This window comes from Octopus bimaculoides, chromosome 8, assembly GCF_046866305.1.
Source record: "Octopus bimaculoides isolate indiv1 chromosome 8, ASM4686630v1, whole genome shotgun sequence".
NCBI lineage: Eukaryota > Metazoa > Mollusca > Cephalopoda > Octopoda > Octopodidae > Octopus > Octopus bimaculoides.
In genome coordinates this window covers 48,638,092-48,648,071 of record NC_142935.1, presented here as the reverse complement: position 1 = coordinate 48,648,071, position 9,980 = coordinate 48,638,092, and the positions used below count along the sequence as shown (strand labels likewise).

General features: G+C 35.2%; 1 long non-coding RNA gene across 1 annotated transcript; it reads right to left on the bottom strand.

Moving 5' to 3' along the window:
- Positions 1 to 4,498: 4,498 nt before the first annotated feature.
- Positions 4,499 to 7,308, bottom strand: LOC128248519 (uncharacterized). Its single transcript, XR_008264687.2, has 3 exons — positions 6,847 to 7,308; positions 5,949 to 5,993; positions 4,499 to 5,009 (listed from the first exon to the last, which is right to left on the bottom strand). It is a non-coding gene; the product is annotated as an uncharacterized LOC128248519 (long non-coding RNA).
- Between the last annotated feature and the right edge of the window lie 2,672 nt (positions 7,309 to 9,980).

Here is a 9,980-nt window from a genome sequence, read left to right as displayed (position 1 = left end):
CGCCGTCATTACTGTTGTTACCATCGCCATGATTGCATTTCGATAATTATTGATTTTTCTTTTATTTACGTCAAACACTAAATTATCATCATCATCACCATCAGCAGGATCAGCATCCTCCTCCTCTTCCTCCACATCATCATTATAAGCAACAGCAGCAGCAGCAGTGTCATCATCAACATCGTCACTTCCATCATCAATATCCTCATTATATTTACCAATACACTCTTAACAGAAACATTTCCTTCAAATAATAATAATAATAATAATGATGATAATAATAATAAAGTAACAATCACTAAACAATCTTTAAAATACATTATCTTACATTACATATATTCAACATTATTATTGTAGTGCTGGTAGTATTGGTGTGGTTGTTTTTGTTGTTGCTACTGTTGTTGTTGTTGTTGGTTGTGGTGGCATTGGTGGTTTTGGTAGTGGTTGTTTATGGAGGGATAGAAGAGATTCAACAAAAGCATACAAATACCACATAAACACAAATACAAAAATTAATGAAAAATAGAAAAAAAAAAAGAAAAAAAATGAAATGAAAATGAAAAACAAGAAGCAATATGTTTTTATTGGAATAAATACAATAAAAGCCTGCTACGGATTGTTCCAGAAGAATAACAGCATGTAATATATATAAAGCAGAAAGAGAATGGCAGTTACAATATGTCTACATCAATCTAGAAGAACCTGGTTTTAACCCCAAACTTTAACTATATATATATTTTTTAAAAACTACTCTTTAGATAAATAAAGTGGGAAGAAGGAATTTTATGGAACAACGAAGAAAAACATGCCTTTGGCATTAATATATCGCATTTTGTTTTAGCAAGATCAACCCCTATTGCTCAGATAGGGTTGTTAGATGGATCAATAAGTGATATATGTATGTACGTATGCATCTAGATATGTATGTAATTATACTTTTATCTTTATGTGTTTATGTGTGATTGTGTAGATTGTATGTATACGCAAGATGCGTTTGTAAATATATATTTATATGCAAATGTGTCTGTGATTATATATGTGTGTATGTGTGTGTGTGTTTTTTGTGTGTGTGTGTGTGTGTTGCAAGTGTATGAATTTGTGTTTGAAAAAAAAAGTTAGACATAGAATATATGTTTTCTCATACATGATCTCATATCAAAACATACATGTTGCACATGTGAACATGTACTTACAGCTTTATATGTTTGTGCGTAAAAGTGTGCACATATGTATCCAACTGTCTATCTCTTTATCTGTCTATCTATGTTTGTACATATGTAATAAGTGCACATGTATGCATGTGTTTGTGTATGAAACATATATATACACACGATATACCATATATATATATATATATATATAATGTGTGTGTTTATGCATATAGACACACTCACTTTTCTTCAGTCACAAACATCATCACTAACACACCCTGACTATCGGTTAAAAATCCATTTCTCCATGTTGTGATTTACATGAATACTGTGTGAGTATATATATACACATATATATTTGCATTTAATTCTCCCATTTTTTCCCATTCTTCTATACACATACAAATATGTATATGTATATACATATATATATATATATATATATATATATATATATATATATATATACGTGCATACACACACACACACACACACATACATTTAGTCGTACATGTACACTCTAATTTTCCCCCTCATTTATGAGAACAGGTGAACAGTGCATCTCCTGTCTCTCCAAAGATAAAATTCCTGTCAGTATATATGTTTTTTTTAAATTTTTGTATCATTATCTGTTCAGCATGGATTTTTCTTTTTCTTGTAAAATCATTTTGTTTTTATCCCTATTCTTACAGTTATTATTATTATCACCCTCAGTGTAGTTTATCTCTAAGTGCTCTTAGCAAAACAAGTCCCTGACCCTAATCTTCTACTCAATTAAAGCTACTATATTTTTGCCTGACATTGCACATGCTCTTGGAACAGGCATAAACATCCAAACTTCAGCTTCCTTCCATTTAATAGATCAGGCATCATGCTGTTATATATAAAAAAAAATAACTTCAACATCATCAGCAGCAGCAGTAATAATAGAAATATTATTGTTATTGGTATTATTGTTCTTGTTATTATTGAGGACAGTTTCTTCCTTATTCAGCAAATCTTACTTCAATTTCTGCAAGTGCCACTTGTAGAGAAAGCCAGGGTTGAGAAGGAAGAGACACACTCTAGTATTTTTGCTGCAAATTATTGTTATTGTTGAGCAGGCCAATGACCAAATGCATTCTAGTAGTGACTATTTGATTCTTGATTTTACTCATGAGTAAGGAACTCAAGACCACATATTTTGACATGTTCATTTCTTAAGAAAGTGAGGTTTGATTTGATGTAGAATTGGCCACTAATTCTGGTAGGTCAGGACTCTCAAATTGGCTAAAGGTGTAGGTGAAAGTGACTTGTGTGAATAGGCTTATTATTGGCATGTTCCTGAATGCTGGAGATCATAGTAGTCTTTAGAGATACTCTTAAAAAGGAAAATAATGCACTGCTAGCACAAAGTAAGACACAGTGTTATTGAGATATAATCGTTTAATATACTTGGTTGCAAAATGAAATATGGTGTTCCTACCAGCAGTTAAGATGAAAACAGGTTCTTTTGTAGGGCTGCCTGATTGTAATGTTCTTAGCTTGGTTTGAAAATGTAGACATTTGCCTCACTATCTAAAGTAGAAAGAAAAACTAATTGGTTTTTATACATATGGAGTGGCTGTGTGGTAAGTAGCTTGCTTACCAACCACATGGTTCCAGGTTCAGTCCCACTGTGTGGCACCTTGGGCAAGTGTCTTCTACTATAGCCTCAGGCTGACCAAAGCCTTGTGAGTGGATTTGGTAGACGGAAACTGAAAGAAGCCTATCGTATATATGTATATGTGTGTGTGCATATGTTTGTGTGTCTGTGTTTGTCCCCCCCCCCACCCAACATCGCTTGACAACCGATGCTGGTGTGTTTACGTTCCTGTAAATTATCGGTTCAGCTAATGAGACGGAGAGAATAAGTACTAGGCTTGCAAAGAATAAGTCCTGGTGTCGATTAGCTCGACTAAAAGGCGGTGCTCCAGCATGGCCACTTGTGATATTTATGCATCGAATTCAAATTTGACGAAAGGTTAGTATAGTATTGTACCTGCTGTGCACGGGGGGGGGGGGTCAATGTAATCAAATAATACCTTCCACTGAGGAGCATTGTAAAAATGTTAGAAATTAAACCCATTTATCTGAGAATCATTGAAAATAACAAGTATACAAATAGACAAATCATAAACAAATTAAATTACACTGTGAAATTCGAGCACTGTGTTACTGGAGAAAACATAAAGACAAATCTTACAAGAGAATTATTGTGACAAAAGCTTTAATATCAGCAATTCTTTTGCATGTATAATTACTCAAAGTGAATTATTAGATTTTGCTCCACTGCTGCATAAATTAACATGAGATTTGAATCACTTTGAAAGTATGTATTGACATGAGAAATTTTTCCATCATAAGGCAAGGAGGAAAGTGAACAGTTTTGTTTTGCAACTAATGGAAGTAATATTTTAATTGCCGTCTGCCTACCCCTGCCCCAGAGAAATTATTTAAAAAACCAAGGAGAGCGCTAAGGGATGTATAGAACTATGTCTGCTTTATTGATTGGTGATGATCATACAGGTGCCCCAATACATCAGACAGTGCAACATGTTGGTTAGAGTAAAGCATATTATTAGAGATGTTGACTCCTTAGTTGGTTCTTTTTGGTACAGTATGGGCAGATGATGTGAGCCCACATAGCTAAAAATGACATATGTTCAGGAGGCGGGCAGTACACAAGCCATTATAACTGTTGAAGAATGCAAAGCTCCTTTGCAGCTGAATCCCATTAAGGTTATAATAATTTTATAATTACTACTATTATTACTGAGTGAGAGAAAGTGCATGCCATCAAAGTGACACTGGGGTAAAATACACGTAGCTCAGCATACCCATCATGACTACCCATCTGATAAGGGTATTATTATTATTATTATTATTATTATTACTGAGTAAGAGTGCAGTGCATGCCATCAAAGTGACACTGGGGTAGAATATACGAAACCCAATATACTCATCATGACTACCGGTCTGATAAGGGTACACCAGACACATATATCACAACCATATCTGCACGACATGGGGATCTCATATCAAGATAAACAGTACACGACTTTGCAGGTAAGGCCCAGTTAGAATTTTCTTCAGGTCAAGTAGCCCATCTTGCTCAAAAGGTCTTTGGATAAGAATTGGTACTGCATTAGGGCTGGAGTGCTGGCAGGATCATAAGCATATTGGACAAAATATTTAGCGGCATTTCTCCCCAACACTCTACACTCTACGTTCAAATCCCACCAAGGCCCACCTTATCTTTCATTTTTTTAGGGTCGATTAAATAAGTACAAGGTAAACACTGGGATTGATGTAATTGACTTACCTCTCTCCTCAAAATTGTTGATCCTGTGCCCAAAGTTAAAAAGAATTATAATGATATTCGACTCTTGGAGTTTGAAAACGTTTCCTTTCTACTTTTGAAACACAGTTTATTTAAGCATTAATAAATTTTGTTTTTCTTTGCTTTTGGAGTGGTTGTGTGGTAAGTAGCTTGCTTACCAACCACATAGTTCTGGGTTCAGTCTCGTTGCATGGCACATTGAGGAAAGTGTCTTCTACTATAGTCTCGGGCCAACCAAAGCCTTGTGAGTAGATTTGGTAGACGAAAAGTGAAAGAGGCTAGTTGTATATATATGTGTGTGTGTATGTGTATGTTTGTGTGTCTGTGTTTGTCTCCCCACTCTCACTTGACAACCAATGCCGATGTGTTTACATCCCCGTAACTTTGCCGTTCGGCAAAAGAGACTGATTGCACAAGTACTAGGCTTACAAAGAATAAGTCCTGGGGTCAATTTATTCGACAAAAGACGGTGCTCCAGCAAGGCTGCAGTCAAATCACTGAAACAAAGGAATAAATTAATAATACTTTAAAAAAAGAAAGGACAGAAACATTCTAATTGCGAAATGAAGGCCTGTTCTTGAAATCCAAGAGTAGATAACTAGAAAGGAGTTTTGTTCAAACTTTTGCAATTTTATTTACGTACACTATTTATTCACGCGTAAGTTCCTACACATAAACAGGCAATACAACTAAATACTACATTGGCTATAAAAAAAGTACAAAACCAAACCACAGAAGTAAATGTACAAGAGGAAGAAGAAAATTAACGATATAGTGAACAATAAATGTTAATGGAGGAAAATGTACCAAATACTCAAATAAGTCATTTCAAAGACAGCTACAGTAGGATTCTTACATAACAATAGTACTAGAGGCTTTTATACGATTCCAAATACTTTGGTCAGTTTATACAGAAGCTTGTATTAAGGTTTACCTTCCTTCAATACAAAATGAACATATGGAATTTTTAGATCTATCACAGTTACAAGAAAGATGTAGGCGAGAGGAAAGCCTAACAGCATTTCTTTGCTACAGAACTTAATACATGAGAAGGTAAAGAGAAAAATTATCCGAAAACTGTTCGATGAACGGGAACGTGAAACTCTGAGTAACAGTTTTTGTGATGTCTTTGCAGCTGTTTTCTAAAAAGCATACTTTATCCACATTGTATTCGCATTTATGCACTTACTCTGGTACGTGTGTGGGAATGCGTCCGTGCATGTATAACTGTAGAATGTCTGAATGCTCAACACCGTATTGGTGGATAAATAATTTCTTTATCTGTGAATTAAGGCTACCATTGGTTACATGTTAAGAAGAGTAGGAAAATATCCAAGTATCTTAACAATTCTTCAAGCCGATCATTTTGGAAAACAATATATATACGGAAATGGATTAAATTTATATATTCGGAAATGGACTAAAAGTTCTCTCACGTAAGTAATATGGCAATCCTTCTAGGACATATCTGGGGAAGTTATCTGAAATGAAAATAAAAAGGTAAACTGTGGTACAATCTGCTATACTTATAAAACTAAGGACGTAGCCAAAACACTAACTGAAATTGTCAGACATATTTCTGATTTTAACTCCGTGTCTCTGTACATGGATTTAAGAAACACAATAGTAATAATAGGAGATATTTGACACGGCGTAGGTCCATAGTTAGTAGTAAATTTTCATCGTAGTATGAGAGAATGGTCAAAGTAAGGTATGCAAATGCTGCCTGTGATCAGAAGATGCCAGAATAAACTTGCATGTTCAAATCAACCCTTCCTCAGGTAGCTATACAGAAAATGTACTGAACAAAAGAGAGACAGGGGGGGGTATGATTGATGATGCAGTGAAGAATGTCTAGTTGTTACATTTGACTAAGTAAAGGACACCTTGGGGATGAGTGCCTGGAAAAAACCCCAGAAATATAACCAAACAAATAAAAAAGTAATGGAAAGCAACAGCAATTTTGGTTGGTGGTGCACTAAAACAAACCCAGTTTGGAAAGCATCAACAACCAAATTGTAATACTACAACTATGTAGTGCAATGAAGAAGCTATAACAATTACACTTAGTGAAGAAATAAAAATATCACAAAAATATAGACAGAAACAACGAAAGTAAATGAGGAGTAATTTATTCCAAACGGCAAGGAAATTTTTTTTCAGGAAAATAACTAAGTAAAAAAATAAATGAAACATTTAATAGATAAAATTATATATCTCCGATACCATGAATGTTTCGTATGAGTTAGAATGGCTAAAAACCAATCAGGTTTAGGATATAAACAACATGCAAAGGATAGTAAAATACTAGTAAAATTAAAATTAAGATTTTACATCGAACTTGAAATAGAATACGCTCATGATAGTGATGTTTGTCAACAGCAAATGCTCTTCAAAAATGCTCGCTGGTGCATATGGTTGCTCTCAAACAAAGCTTGAGGATTGGTTAAGAAAACTGGGCCATGGAGTGCTCGAATTCAACGCATCCGAAAATTTTTTATTTTATTTCTTTAAATAACATTTTGATTTCATTTATGCGTATTTTATTGTGATACTTTCAAATTTCTGAACAAAGATGAAAGTGGAAGCATAAACATGTTTGTGTATATACGTGTATTGCACACACACACACACACACGAAATTTTGATTTGCGTTTTTATTCTCAATACATTCTGGCAGGTGGAGGCGCAATGGCCCAGTGGTTAGGATCGCGGTTTCGATTCTCAGACCGGGCGTTGTGAGTGTTTATTGAGCGAAAACACCTATAAAGCTCCACGAGGCTCCAGCAGGGGATGGTGGCGAACTCTGCTGTACTCTTCCATTACAACTTTCTTACTTTCTCTTTCTGTTGTGCCTGTAATACAAAGGGTCAGCCTTGTCACACTGTGTCACGCTGAATATCTCCGAGAACTACGTTAAGGGTACACGTGTCTGTGGAGTGCTCAGCCACTTGCACGTTAATTTCACGAGCTGGCTGTTCCGTTGATCGGATCAACTGGAACCCTCGACGTCGTAAGCGACAGAGTGCCAACAACAAACATTCCGGCAGACCGGAACTTAAAGTATGCTAGCTGCAATTGCGTACATCAAAGTCAAACAATTTCTCCCTTTTACGACGACAGTGTGGTCATAACGTATTTGGTTCATTCTCGCAAGGCAATTTGGCACACTGTTGTTTCGTCATGTTTTGTGCTACCAGCCAGGATTATCTGGACCTTTTGAGCCAAAATACGTATGCATATGTGTGTGCATGTGCAGCGCCATCTTAACAGATTATAATCTTCCGGCCAAATCAAAGCACTAGGTCTTATTCTATTCAAATAATGACAGTAAGCCTCAACATACACAGATCAGAATGTTTTCCCTAGACCCATGAGGGCCCCTGGTAACTGTCCAGTATGTTCTTGCCTTAATATGATAGTGTGTATGTGTGTGCTTTCTTTTAGAATCCTTAATATATCCCTCTGGTTTGAATACTCACCACAGAGCAGGCTCTGCTAATGTTTGCAAGGATATGGTGATAGAATATGTTTATTAACCAAGACTGTTAAGCTTAGTTTCTTTGAGTATTTTTTAACAAAATAACTTCTGAACATGTAGTCATTTACCTCAACATCTGGGATTGGTAAAGAAAATATCTGTTTCATGTGTATTATATTTTATTTTATGCATAAATGTGTTAAGGCAAGTGATGCAGAAAGTCCAGGTATTATATGAATGACACTAAAAGCTCGTTCTTAATTCAGAACTTCTTGAGATCCAAAAGTTTTCATGGACAGCTAGTATTAAACTCTTTTATAATGATCTGGTTCTCCTGGTCATTAGAGATGATTTTATATATATTCCTTTGTTTAACATCTGTTTTTCTGTGTTAGTATATGGCTGGATGGAAAATTATTTGAAGCATGATTTTATATACAAGTGCTCTTCCTATTGTTAACTCTTACATGCTTTCATGTAAAAATTTATACATTCGTTTATTGGAAGGGGAGGAGTGTAATAATAACATGAAACTTGGAGTGGTAATGTATCAAGTAGATTTGTCTCTAATTTGTTCATTCAAGTAACACCCACCATCATTCATTGATGAAATAACTTTTATATGTGTGATCGACCTTTGCTAAATAACAGCTAAATACAACTCAAATCATCCTCTCCCTCTATCTCATCATCGACATTGTCATCATCACCATCATCAATAACACCATTATCATTTCTTTCATTATATCTATTGATTTTAATCTGGAAAATAAATTTTATTTTTTTGCTTGTTTTTTTTTCCCTCAAATTTCGCCCTTTGAAAAAAATGTTTCCAAAATATTTTCTCATCTTTATATATTATATATTTTCCCATACATCTTACACTACCTTCCCCCATCCCTAAAAAAAAATTTTTCCCCCATTCCTAAACCAAGGGTTGATGGGTGATGAGACAGACAGCATGGGGATTTATAGGGAAAGGGGTGGAAGAGAATACGTTATAATTTTATTTTTGAACATTTCTATTGTACTTTTCCAATTTTTGTAATAGTGATTGATATTCATGTAATATCAATCAATTTTAGACCCACCACATCTCCATGTTCTAGCAAACAAATAGTATAACTACCATTACCAAACAACACTCTTGTATAACACACTTGATACCATTCATCCCCTTACCATCAACGGATGGCCAAGGCTACACCAACATCCTCTTCATCCATGCACATCACTCAATTGCCTTTCACCTCCTTGTATTGTTGAAAACATTGGTTGTGTTTGCTGCTGTTTTTGTTGTTGAGATTAGTGTTATTGTTGCTGTTGAGGTAGTTGCTGAAGTCATAGTAGTTGCTATATTTCTTTCCGTCACGCCTCACTTGGCAAGCACAATTGAATGATGGACTGTGTTCACAAACTCTGTGATTATGTTACTACACCCACGCCGCCGCTGCTGCTGCTACTACTACTACTCTTCATTATGATTGATAGTCATTTTCTATCTGTTCTTTATTATGCATGTTTTTGTTATTTACCTTTCATCCTTTCCAAATCAATAAAATAAGTATCAGTCCAGAATAGGGGCAAAGAAGTTGACAATACACCCCCCACAAACATTGCTGGCCTTGTGCCAAAATAAAAAATTGTTGTTGTGGGTTGACAGAATCGTTAACACTAGGTAAAATGTTTACCAGTATTTTGAGTTCAAATTCTGCCAAAGCCAACTTTACATTTCATTCTTTAGGGGTCAATTAAAATAAGTACCATTTGAGTATTGGGATTAATGTTATCGACTTTACTGTCCCAACGCATCGAATTTGCTGGTGTTGAGCCAAAAATTAAAACCATTATTATTATTATTATTATTATTATTATTATTATTATTCAGTGAGCTGGCAGAACCATTAGCATGCCAGGTGAAATGCTTAGCGGCATTTCATCTGCAGATATGTTTTGAGTTCAATTTCCACGAGGTCAACTTTGCCCT